The sequence below is a fragment of the Panthera onca genome, chromosome B4, assembly GCF_046562875.1.
Source record: "Panthera onca isolate mPanOnc1 chromosome B4, mPanOnc1 haplotype 2, whole genome shotgun sequence".
Lineage (NCBI taxonomy): Eukaryota > Metazoa > Chordata > Mammalia > Carnivora > Felidae > Panthera > Panthera onca.
In genome coordinates, this window is record NC_138345.1 from 54,655,445 (window position 1) to 54,667,618 (window position 12,174).

General features: G+C 39.0%; 2 pseudogenes across 7 annotated transcripts in view; both read right to left on the reverse strand.

Annotated features, from left to right (window-relative positions):
• The window catches only part of LOC132677337 (cationic amino acid transporter 3 pseudogene), a 184,994-nt pseudogene that overhangs the window by 116,499 nt on the left and 56,321 nt on the right, over positions 1–12,174 (reverse strand). The gene's annotated exons all lie outside the window — the stretch shown is intronic.
• LOC132677836 (cationic amino acid transporter 3 pseudogene) overlaps positions 1–12,174 on the reverse strand; it is a 125,199-nt pseudogene that overhangs the window by 56,671 nt on the left and 56,354 nt on the right. The window lies entirely within an intron of this gene.

Below are 12,174 nucleotides of genomic sequence, written 5' to 3' on the forward strand. Positions count from 1 at the left end.
TTCAAACTATTAAAGATGAGATTTCAGAGACTTCTGGGAAGATGGCGGCATAGGAGGACGCTGGGCTCACCGCGTCCTGCGGATCACTTAGATTCCACCCTCACCTGCATAAATAACCCAGAAAATTGCCAGAAGAAGAGCAGAATGGATTCTCTGGAGCCAAGCATAGACAAAAGGTCCACAGAAGAGGGTAGGAAGGGTGGAGAGGTGGTGCGCACTACATGGACTGGCAGGAGGGAGCCGGGGCGGAGGGGCAGCCTGCCAGCAAAGCAGAGCCCCCGAGTGTGGCTTGCAAAAGCGGAGGGGCTGGACAGGGTGTGTTCTGACAGCAAGCGGGTCTTAACATCTGGGAGGTTATAAGTTAACAGATCTGCTTGGAGAATGGGAGGGCTGGAGGACAACGGGAGGGAGAGTTGTTGAGCCCCGGATGACAGAGCTCAGCTTGGCGGGGAACAAAGGCACTCACCAGTGCCATCTCCTTCACCCATCCTCCAGCCAAAATCCCAAAGGGAACCAGTTCCTGTCAGGGAACTTGCTTGACCTTGCAAACACCCAATGCTGTGCTTCTGCGGATCCATCCCTCTGGCAGGTCTGACTCCCTCCCGGTGCTACAGGGCCCATCCCGAAGCAGACCTCCAAAGGAAAAGCGAGCTGAGCCTGCCCATCCCGCCCCTGTGCACCTTGCCAATCTACCCCAGCTAATACGCCAGATTCCCAGCACCACAAGCCTGGCAGTGTGCAAGTAGCCCAGATGGGCCACGCCACCCCACAGTGAATCCTGCCCCTAGGAGAGGGGAAGAGAAGGTACACACCAGTCTGACTGTGGCCCTGCAGTTCCGCACCACTCCAGGGACTATGCAAAATGATGAAACGGAAGAATTCCCCTCAAAAAACCTCCAGGAAATAACAACAGCTAACGAACTGATCAAAAACGATTTAAACAGTATAATAGAATGTGAATTTAGAATAGTAGTCATAAAATTAATCACTGGGCTTGGAAAGAGTATAAAGGACAGCAGAGAATCTATTGTTATAGAGATCAAGGGACTAAGGAACAGCCAGGAGCAACTAAAAAATGTTATTAATGAGCTGCAAAATAAAATGGAGACGACCACAGCTCGGATTGAAGAGGCGGGGGAGAGAATAGGTGAACTAGAAGATAAAATTCTGGAAAAAGAAGAAGCTGAGAAAAAGAGAAATTAAAAAATCCAGGAGTATGAGGGGGAAATTAGAGAACTAAGTGATACACTAAAAAAAAATAATATACGCATAATTGGTATTCCAGAGGAGGAAGAGAGAGGGAGAGGTGCTGAAGGTGTACTTGAAATAATAATAGCTGAAAATTATCCTGATCTGGGGAAGGAAAAAGGCATTGAAATCCAAGAGGCACAGAGAACTGACTTCAGACGTAACTTGAATGGATCTTCTGCATGATATATCATAGTGAAACTGGCAAAATACAAGGATAAAGAGAAAATTCTGAAAGCAGCTAGGGATAAACACGCTCTACCATATAAAGGGAGACTGATAAGACTCGTGACCGATCTCTCTACTGAAACTTGGCAGGCCAGAAAGGAATGGCAGGAAATCTTCAATGTGATGAACAAAAAAATATGCAGCCAAGAATCCTCTATCCAGCAAATCTGTCATTTAGAATAGAAGGAGAGATAAAGGTCTTTCCAAACAAACAAAAACTGAAGGAATTTATCACCACTAAACCAGCCCTACAAGAGATCCTAAGGGGGATCCTGTGAGACAAAGTACCAGAGACATTTCTACAAGCATGAAACCTACAGACATCACAATGACTCTAAACCCATATCTTTCTATAATAACACTGAATGTAAATGGACTAAATGTCCCAACCAAAAGACATAGGGTATCAGAATGGAGAAAAAAACAAGACCCATCTATTTGCTGTCTACAAGAGCCTCATTTTAGACCAGAGGACACCTTCAGATTCAAAGTGAGGGGATGGAGAAATATTTATCATGCCACTGGAAGTCAAAAGAAAGCTGGAGTAGCCATACTTATATCAGACAAACTAGACTTTAAATTAAAGGTTGTAACAAGAGATGAAGAAGGGCATTATATGATAATTACAGGATCTATCCATCAAGAAGAACTAACAATTATAAATGTCTATGCACCAAATACGGGAGACCCCAAATATATAAAACAATTAATCACAAACATAAGAGACCTTATTGACAAGAATGTGGTAATTGCAGGGGACTTTAATACCCCACTTACAACAATGGAGAGATCATCTATACACATGGTCAATAAAGAAACAAGGGCCCTGAATGATACATTGGATCAGATGGACTTGACAGATATATTTAGAACTCTGCATCCCAAAGCAACAGAATCTAATTTCTTCTCCAGTGCACATGGAACATTCTCCAAGATAGATTACATACTGGGTCACACAACAGCCTTCATAAGTATACATGAATTGAGATCATACCATGCATACTTTCAGACCACAATGCTATGAAGCTTGAAATCAACCACAGGAAAAAGTCTGGAAAACCTCCAAAAGCATGGAGGTTAAAGAACATCCTACTAAAGAATGAATGGGTCAACCAGGCAATTAGAGAAGAAATTAAAATATATATGGAAACAAACGAAAATGAAAATACAACAATCCAAACGCTTTGGGATGCAGCGAAGGCAGTCCTGAGAGGAAAATACATTGCAATCCAGGCCTATCTCAAGAAACAAGAAAAATCCCAAATACAAAATATAACAGCACGCCTAAAAGAAATAGAAGCAGAGCAGCAAAGACACCACAAACCTAGCAGAAGAAGAGAAATAATAAAGATCAGAGCAGAAATAAACAATATAGAATCTAAAAAACTGTAGAGAAGATCAATGAAACCAAAAGTTGGTTTTTTGAAAAAATAAACAAAATTGACAAACCTCTAGCCAGGCTTCTCAAAAAGAAAAGGTAGAGGACCCAGATAGATAAAATAATGAATGAAAATGGAATTGTTACAACCAATCCCTCAGAAATATAAGCAATTATCAGGGAATACTATGAAAAATTATATGCCAACAAACTGACAACCTGGAAGAAACGGACAAATTCCTAAACACCCACACACTTCCAAAACTCAATCAGGAGGAAATAGAAAGCTTGAATAGACTCATAAGCAGCGAAGAAATTGAATCAGTTATCAAAAATCTCCCAACAAATAAGAGTCCAGGACCAGATGGCTTCGCTGGGAAATTCTCCCAGACATTTAAAGCAGAGAGAATACCTATCCTTCTCAAGCTATTCCAAAAAATAGAAAGAGAAGGAAAACCTCCAGACTCATTCTATGAAGCCAGTATTACTTTGATTCCTAAACCAGACAGAGACCCAGTATAAAAAGAGAACTACAGGCCAATATCCCTGATGAATATGGATGCAAAATTCTCAATAAGATACTAGCAAATCAAATTCAACAGTTTATAAAAAGAATTATTCACCATGAACAAGTGGGATTCATTCCTAGGATGCAGGGCTGGTTCAACATTCGCAAATCAATCAATGTGATACATCACATTAATAAAAGATAAGAACCATATGATCCTGTCAATTGATGCAGAAAAAGCATTTGACAAAATTCAGCATCCTTTCTTAATAAAAACCCTCGAGAAAGTCAGGATAGAAGGAACATACTTAAACATAAAAGCCATTTATGAAAAGCCCACAATGGGGAAAAACTGAGAGCTTTCCACCTGAGATCAGGAACACAACAGGGATGCCTACTCTCACCGCTGTTGTTTAACATAGTGTTGGAAGTGCTAGCATCAGCAATCAGACAACAAAAGGAAATCAAAGGCATCAAAATTGGGAAAAGATGAAGTCAAGCTTTCACTTTTTACAGATGACATGATATTATACATGGAAATTCTGATAGACTCCACCAAAAGTCTGCTAGAACTGATACATGAATTCAGCAACGTTGCAGGATACAAAATCAATGTACAGTAATCAGTTGCATTCTTATACACTAATAATGAAGCAACAGAAAGACAAATAAAGAAACTGATCCCATTCACAATTGCACCAAGAGGCATAAAAGACCTAGGAATAAATCTAACCAAAGATGTAAAAGATCTGTATGCTGAAAGCTATAGAAAGCTTCTGAAGGAAATTGAAGAAGATATAAAGAAATGGAAAAACGTTCCATGCTCATGGGTTGGAAGAATAAATATTGTTAAAATGTCATACTACCCAAAGCTATCTATACATTCAATGCAAACCCAATCAAAATTGCACCAGCATTCTTCTCTAAGTTAGAACAAGCAATCCTAAAATTCATATGGAACCACAAAAGGCCCCAAATAGCCAAAGTAATTTTGAAGAAGAAGACCAAAGCAGGAGGCATCACAATCCCAGACTTTAGTCTCTACTACAAAGCTGTAATCATCAAGACAGCATGGTATTGGCACAGAAACAGACACATAGATCAATGGAATAAAATAGAGACTCCAGAAGTAGACCCACAAAAGTATGGCCAACTAATCTTTGACAAAGCAGGAAAGAATATCCAATGGAAAAAAGACAGTCTCTTTAACAAATGGTGCTGGGAGAACTGGACAGTAACATGCAGAAGAATGGAACTAGACCACTTTCTTACACCATTCACAAAAATAAACTCAGAATGGATAAAGGACCTGAATGTGAGACAGGAAACCATCAAAACCCTAGAGGAGAAAGCAGGAAAACACCTCTCTGACCTCAGCCACAGCAATTTCTTAATCGACACATCCCCAAAGGCAAGGGAATTAAAGGCAAAAATGAATTACTGGGACCTCACGAAGATAAAAAGCTTCTGCACAGCAAAGGAAACAACCAACAAAACTAAAAGGCAACCAACAGAATGGGAAAAGATATTTGCAAATGACATATCGGACAAAGGGCTAGTATCCAAAATCTATAAAGAGCTCACCAAACTCCGCACCCAAAAAACAAATAATCCAGTGAAGAAATGGGCAGAAAACATGAATAGACACTTCTGTAAAGAAGACATCCAGATGGCCAACAGGCACATGAGAAGACGCTCAACATCGCTTCTCATCAGGGAAATGCAAATCAAAACCACACTCAGATATCACCTCACGCCAGTCAGAGTGGCCAAAATGAACAAATCAGGAGACTGTAGATGCTGGAGAGGATGTGGAGAAACGGGAACCCTCTTGCACTGTTGGTGGGAATGCAAACTGGTGCAGCCACTCTGGAAAGCAGTGTGGAGGTTCCTCAGAAAATTAAAAATGGACCTACCCTATGACCCAGCAATAGCACTGCTAGGAATTTACCCAAGGGATACAGGAGTGCTGATACATGGGGGCACTTGTACCCCAATGTTTATAGCAGCACTCTCAACAATAGCCAAATTATGGAAAGAGCCTAAATGTCCATCAACTGATGAATGGATAAAGAAATTGTGGTTTATATGCACAATGGAGTACCACGTGGCAATGAGAAAGAATGAAATATGGCCCTTTGTAGTAACGTGAATGGCACCAGAGAGTAGGATGCTAAGTGAAATAAGCCATACAGAGAAAGACAGATACCATATGTTTTCACTCTTATGTGGACCCTGAGAAACTTAACAGAAACCTATGGGGGAGGGGAAGGAAAAAAAAAGAGGTTAGAGTGGGAGAGAGCCAAAGCATAAGAGACTCTTAAAAACTGAGAACAAACTGAGGGTTGATGGGGGGGGAGGGAGGGGGAGGGTAGGTGATGGTCATTGAAGAGGGCATCTTTTGGGATGAGCACTGGGTGTTGTATGGAAACCTATTTGACAATAAATTTCATATATTAAATAAATAAATAAATAAATAAAATATAAATAAATATAATTGTGAATCTCAAAGAAAAAAGATGAGATTTCAACTAAGCTTAAATGAATACAAAGGCAAATTAGAAATTAGAAATTCAGGAACCACACTGATTTTTTATGCAAAAGAACTCAAACCAAATGAACATTTTTGTTTCGATAAATCATTACCACCACCACCATTACTCCCAAATCATCATCACTCAGTTACATGTAGAGCAAGACAGTAGTGGCAAATACAGAATTCCCCTCTCTAGGAACTTACAAGTAAGACCATTTCATGAATATCTCCCCAAATGCCAAAATAAATAAAAGACACATCAACTATGAACCAGAACAGGTACTCCTCAATCAGAAATGAATAGTCAAGACTAAGGCATAGTAAGATTCCAGATGGTTTCCTAGTTGATGGAAGGTAACAACACTTCATTTTCTGTTTTGGCAAGAATAGTGATTATTGAGGGGAGCAGCCAAGATGGCGGAAGAGCATGGAATTTTTTCAGGTGTCTGGCGTCCATGAAATACAGCCAGACCAACACTAAACCATCCTACACACCTAGAAAACTGATTGGAGGATTAACACAACAATCTGCACAACCAACCATAGAATTCAGCAGGTACACGGCATGGAGAGGGGAATTTGGGGAGCAAGAAGGAGCAGGAAAGGAAGGTGCTTTTGTGGGTGGAGAGAGGACAGAGACTGGGAGTGGGGGAGAGAATATGGGAAAAGCAACGCTCCCCAAAAGCAGCTGGAGAGAAAGTGGAAAATTGGAAACAGCCACAGGGACTAAACTAAAAAGGGAGAAAGGAAAAGGAGAAGGTTTAAATTCCATTAAGACTATAAACAAGGAGAGCACAAAAGCTACAAGTCTACAGCTCGATACCTGGCAGTGCTCTGGTGGGAAGGGCGAATCCCCAGGAGCAGAGTGGGGTCCAGGAGGTTCTCAGGCCACATGGGGAAAAGTGGTTCCACTGTTAGAAGGACATTTGGTAGAGACTGTTGAAGCCACCTGGTCCCAGCTGACCCCAGAAGGTGGCCACATTCGCTGGTGCTGGAACAAGGTCATTAAGGGTGAAACCTGGTGCCAGATGTGTGCTATGATTTCCCATAATCCCTGAAACACTGCTGGTACACTATCTTGCAAACTTTTCTGGGGACGGCTGGCACCTGGCTGCAATCTTGGGGCACCAGCAACAGCAGGGTCCAGCAAGCGTTCCTGGGTGCAGCCAACATTCGGCCACTGCTCATTCAGCCAATGCTCAGTGAGACCCTCCCCCAGAGGGGCAGAAGGGGTCAAAGCCGCAGTCCTTCAGAAGTAAGGGGTCAGGGAAAACAGCTGCAACTGAGACAAAACTCAGGAGAGAGGTACTGCCTGGGGTCTGGTCACAGACAGTGAAAAAGCAGGGAGTGGACAAAAGCTGAAGACAGGATGGGTGCATGATGTTGATCCAGGAAAAGAGAGTTCCAAAACTAGAGACTGGGTAGCTGGGTGGTGCCATTTTCACCGCTCTCGCACATGCACATACACACCTATGAGCGCTGCAACACCCCACCCCAGTAGGCTAGCAGCGCCATCTAGTGGAGATCAGAGCTGTTACACTGAGCCCTGCCCAACTGGGCCAACTTCGCTCTTCAAGAACACAAGTCTCACAGCCTGCTTAGTTTATGGACTATAAAGTGCTACATAGTCTGACTTCTAGGGGAAAACGAAGTAATTTCAGTCCTACTTCAATCTGTTAGCAGGTCCATCTGTTCAATTATCTTTCTTATTTTGTTTCTTCCTTTTTTTACTTCTTTTCTTTTTCTTGAATACACAAATGAAAAAAATAATTTTTTTTCAGTTTTTATTAAAAATATTTTTCTTTAGTTTTTATTACTATATTTTTTAATTTTGTGTAAATTTTTCTCACGTTCTACTTTACTTTCATCATTTCATTTTAGTCTACCTCAGTGTGTTCACCTTTTCAAATTTTCAAACTATTTCCTTTTTTTCTTCTTTTTCTTTTTTTCTCTTTTTCCTTTCTTTTCTTTTTCTTGAATGCAGAAAGAGAAAAGCTTCATTTTTACTTTCAATTTCTACTAAAAACATTTTTCTTTAATTTTCTTGCTACATTTTTGGATTTTATGTATATTTTTTTCAAATTCTATATTTCTTTCATTGTTTTATTTTAGTGTACTACAGTGTATTCACTTTTTCAAATTTTCAAGTGATTTCCTTTCTTTTATCTTTTTCTCTTTTTCGTTACTTTTCTTTCTCTTGAATACAGAAAATGAAAAAATTCATTTTTATTTTTAATTTTTATCAAAGCTATTTTAATTTTTTCCCTACTATATTCTTTACTTTTGTGTATATATTTTTCAAATTCTATTTTACTCCCATCATCTCATTTGGGATGTGTATTCATTTTTTCAAAATCTCAAACTATTTCCTTTTTTTCTTTATTTTTTCTCCCCCCCTTTTTTTTCTCTAATCTGTCAAACCACTTTCAACACCCAGACCAAAACACACCTAAGATCTAGCATCATTTATTCGATTTGTGTGTGTGTGTGATTTTAATTTTTTAATTTTAATTGTTAATTTTAATGCTTCTACCTCATTAATTCCTTTTATCCCTTCAAAATGGCAAAACTAAGGAATTCACCCCAAAAAAAGAGCAAGAAGAAACGACAGCCAGGGATGTAACCAACACAGTTACAAGCAAGATGTCTGAACCAGAATTTAGAATCACGATAATAAGAATACTAGCTGGAGTCGAAAATAGATTCGAATCCCTCTCTGCAGAGATAAAAGAAGTAAAAAATAGCCAGCATGAAATTAAAAATGCTATAACTGAGCTGCAATCACGGATGGATGCCGCAGCAGCAAGGATGGATGAGGCAGAACAGAGAATCAGCGATATAGAGGACAAACTTATAGAGACTAACGAAGCAGGAAAAAAAAGAGGAAGATTAAGGCAAAAGAGCACGATTTAAGAATTAGAGAAATCAGTGACTCATCAAAAAGGAACAACATCAGAATCATAGCGGGCCCAGAAGAGGAAGAGAGAAATAGGGGTAGAAGGATTATGTGAACAAATCATAACAGAAAAATTTCCTAACCTGGGGAAAGGCACAGACATCAAAATCTAGGAAGCACAGAGGACCCTCATTAGGTAAACAAAAACTGACCATCAACAAGGCATATCATAGTCAAATTCACAAAATACTCAGGCAAGGAAAGAATCACGAAAGCAGAAAGGGAAAAAAACTCCTTATCCTACAAGGGAAGACAGATCAGGTTTGCAGCACACCTATGCACAGAAACTTGGCAGGTCAGAAAGGAGTGCCTGGATATATTCAATTTTCTGAATCAGAAAAATATACAGCTAAGAATTCTTTATCCAGCAAGGCTGTCATTCAAAATAGAAGGAGAGATAAAAAATTTTCCAGACAAACAAAAATTAAAGGAGTTTGTAACCCCAAAGCAGCCCTGCAAGAAATTTTAAGGGGGACACTCTGAGGGGAGAAAAGATGAATAAATGAATGAATCAATGAATAAATGAATGAATAAATAAATACCAAAAGCACCAAAGACTAGAATGGACCAGAGACCGCCACCAGAAACTCCAACTCTACAAGCATAATAATGGCAATACATTCATATCTGTCAGTACTCATTCTAAACTTCAATGGACTCAATCCTCCAATCAAAAGACATAGGGTAAGAGAATGGATAAGAAAGCAAGATCCATCTATATACTGCTTACAAGAGACCCACTTTAGACCTAAATACATATACAGATTGAAAGTAAGGGAATGGATCATGCTAATGGTCAACAAAGAAACCCATAGTAGCCATACTTATATCATACAATCTAGAATTAAATAAAGACTGTATCAAGAGATGAAGAAGGGCATTATATCATAATCAAGGGCTCTATCCACCAAGAACACCTAACAATAGTAAACATTTATGCGCCAAATGTCAGAGCACCCAAATATATAAATCAATTAATCACAAACATAAAGAAATTCATCGATAGTAATACCATAATAGTAGGAGACTTCAACACCCCACTCACAGCAATGGACAGGTAATCTAAACAAAAAATCAACAAGGAAACAATGGCTTCGAATGACACATTGGACCAGATGGACTAAACAGATATATTCAGAACATTTCAGCCTAAAGCAGAGGAATATACATTCTTCTCCAGTGCACATGGAACATTCTCCCGAGTAGACCACATACTGGCACACAAATCAGCCATAAGTAAGTACAAAAAGATCAATATCATACCGTGCATATTTTCAGACCACAATGTTATGAAACTCGAAATCAACCACAAGAAAAATTTGGAAAGGGAACAAATACTTGGAGACTGAAGAATATCCTACTAAAGAATGAATGGGCTAACCAAGCAGTTAAAGAGGAAATTAAAAAGTATATGGAAGTCAATGAAAATGATAACACCGCAACCCAAAACCTCTGGGACATAGCAAAGGCGATCATAAGAAGAAAGTATACAGCAATCCAGGCCTTCCTAAAGAAGGAAGAAAGATCTCAGATACACAACCTAACATTACGCCTTAAGGAGCTGGAAAAAGAACAGCAAATAAAACCCAAAACCAGCAGAAGACAGGAAATAATAAAGATTAGAGCAGGAATTAATGCTATCAAAACAAACAAATAAACAAACAAAAAACAGTAGAACAGATCAATGAAACCAGAAGCTGGTTCTTTGAAAGAATTAACAAAACTGATAAACCAGTAGCCAGTTTGATCAGAAGAAAAAGGAAAGGACCCAAATAAATAAAATCAAGAATGAAAGAAGAGATATCACAATCAACACAGCAGAAATAAAAGAAATAATAAGAGAATACTATGACCAATTATATACCAATAAAATGGGCAATCTGGAAAAAATGGACAAATTCCTAAAAACATATACACTACCAAAACTGAAACAGGAAGAAATAGAAAATTTAACAGGCCCATAATCAGTAAGGAAATCGATTTAGTAATCAAAAATCTGCCAAAAAACAAGAGTCCAGGGCCAGATGGCTTTCCAGGAATTCTACCAAACATTTAAAAAAGAGTTAACACCTCTTCTCTTGAAGGTGTTCCAAAAAATGGAAATGGAAGGACAACTTCCAAACTCTTTCTATGAAGCCAGCATTACCTTGATTCCAAAACCAGACAGAGACCCCACTAAAAAGGAGAGCTATAGACCAATTTCCCTGATGAACATGGATGCAAAAATCCTCAACAACATAGTAGTCAGCTGTATCCAACAATACATTAAAAAAATTACTCACCATGACCAAGTGGAATTCATACCTGCGATGCAGGGCTGGTTCAATATCTACAGAACAATTAACGTGATTCATCACATCAATAAAAGAAAGGACAAGAACCTTATGATCCTCTCAATAGATGCAGAAAAAGCATTTCACAAAATACAGCATACTTTCTTGATAAAAACCCTCAAGAAAGTAGGGATAGAAGGAGCATACCTCGAGATCATAAAAGCGATATATGAACGACCCAGCACTAATATCACCCTCAATGGGGAAAAACTGAGAGCTTCCCCCCTGAGGTCAGGAACAAGACAGGGATGTCCACTCTCATTACTGTTATTCAACACAGTATTGGAAGTCTTAGCCTCTGCAATCAGACAACACAAATAAATAAAAGGCATCCAAATTGGCTAGGAGGATGTCACACTTTCACTATTCATAGATTACATGATACTGTATATGGAAAACCCAAAAGATTCCACCAAAAACCTGCTAGAATTGACTCATGAATTCAGTAAAGTTGAAGGATATAAAATCAATGCACAGAAATCAGTTGCATTCCTATGCACCAAAAATGAAGCGACAGAAAGAGAAATCAAGGAATCGATCCCATTTACAATTGCACCAAAAAAACATAAAATACCTAGGAATAAATCTAACCAAAGAGGTGAAAATCTATACACTGAAAAGTATAGAAAGCTTATGAAAGAAATTGAAGAAGACACAAAAAAATGGAAAAAGATTCCATGCACCTCGATAGGAAGAACAAATATTGTTACAATGTCAATAATACCCAAAGCAATCTACATATTCAATGCAATTCCTATCAAAATAACACCAGCATTCTTCACAGAGCTAGAACAAATAATCCTAAAATTTGTATGGAACCAGAAAAGACCCTGAATATCCAAAGCAATCTTGAAAAAGAAAACCAAAGCAGGAGGCATCACAATCCCAGACTTCAAGCTATACTACAAAGCTGTAATCATCAAGACAGTATGGTACTGGTACAAGAACAGACACTCAGATCAGTGGAACAGAATAGAGAACCCAGAA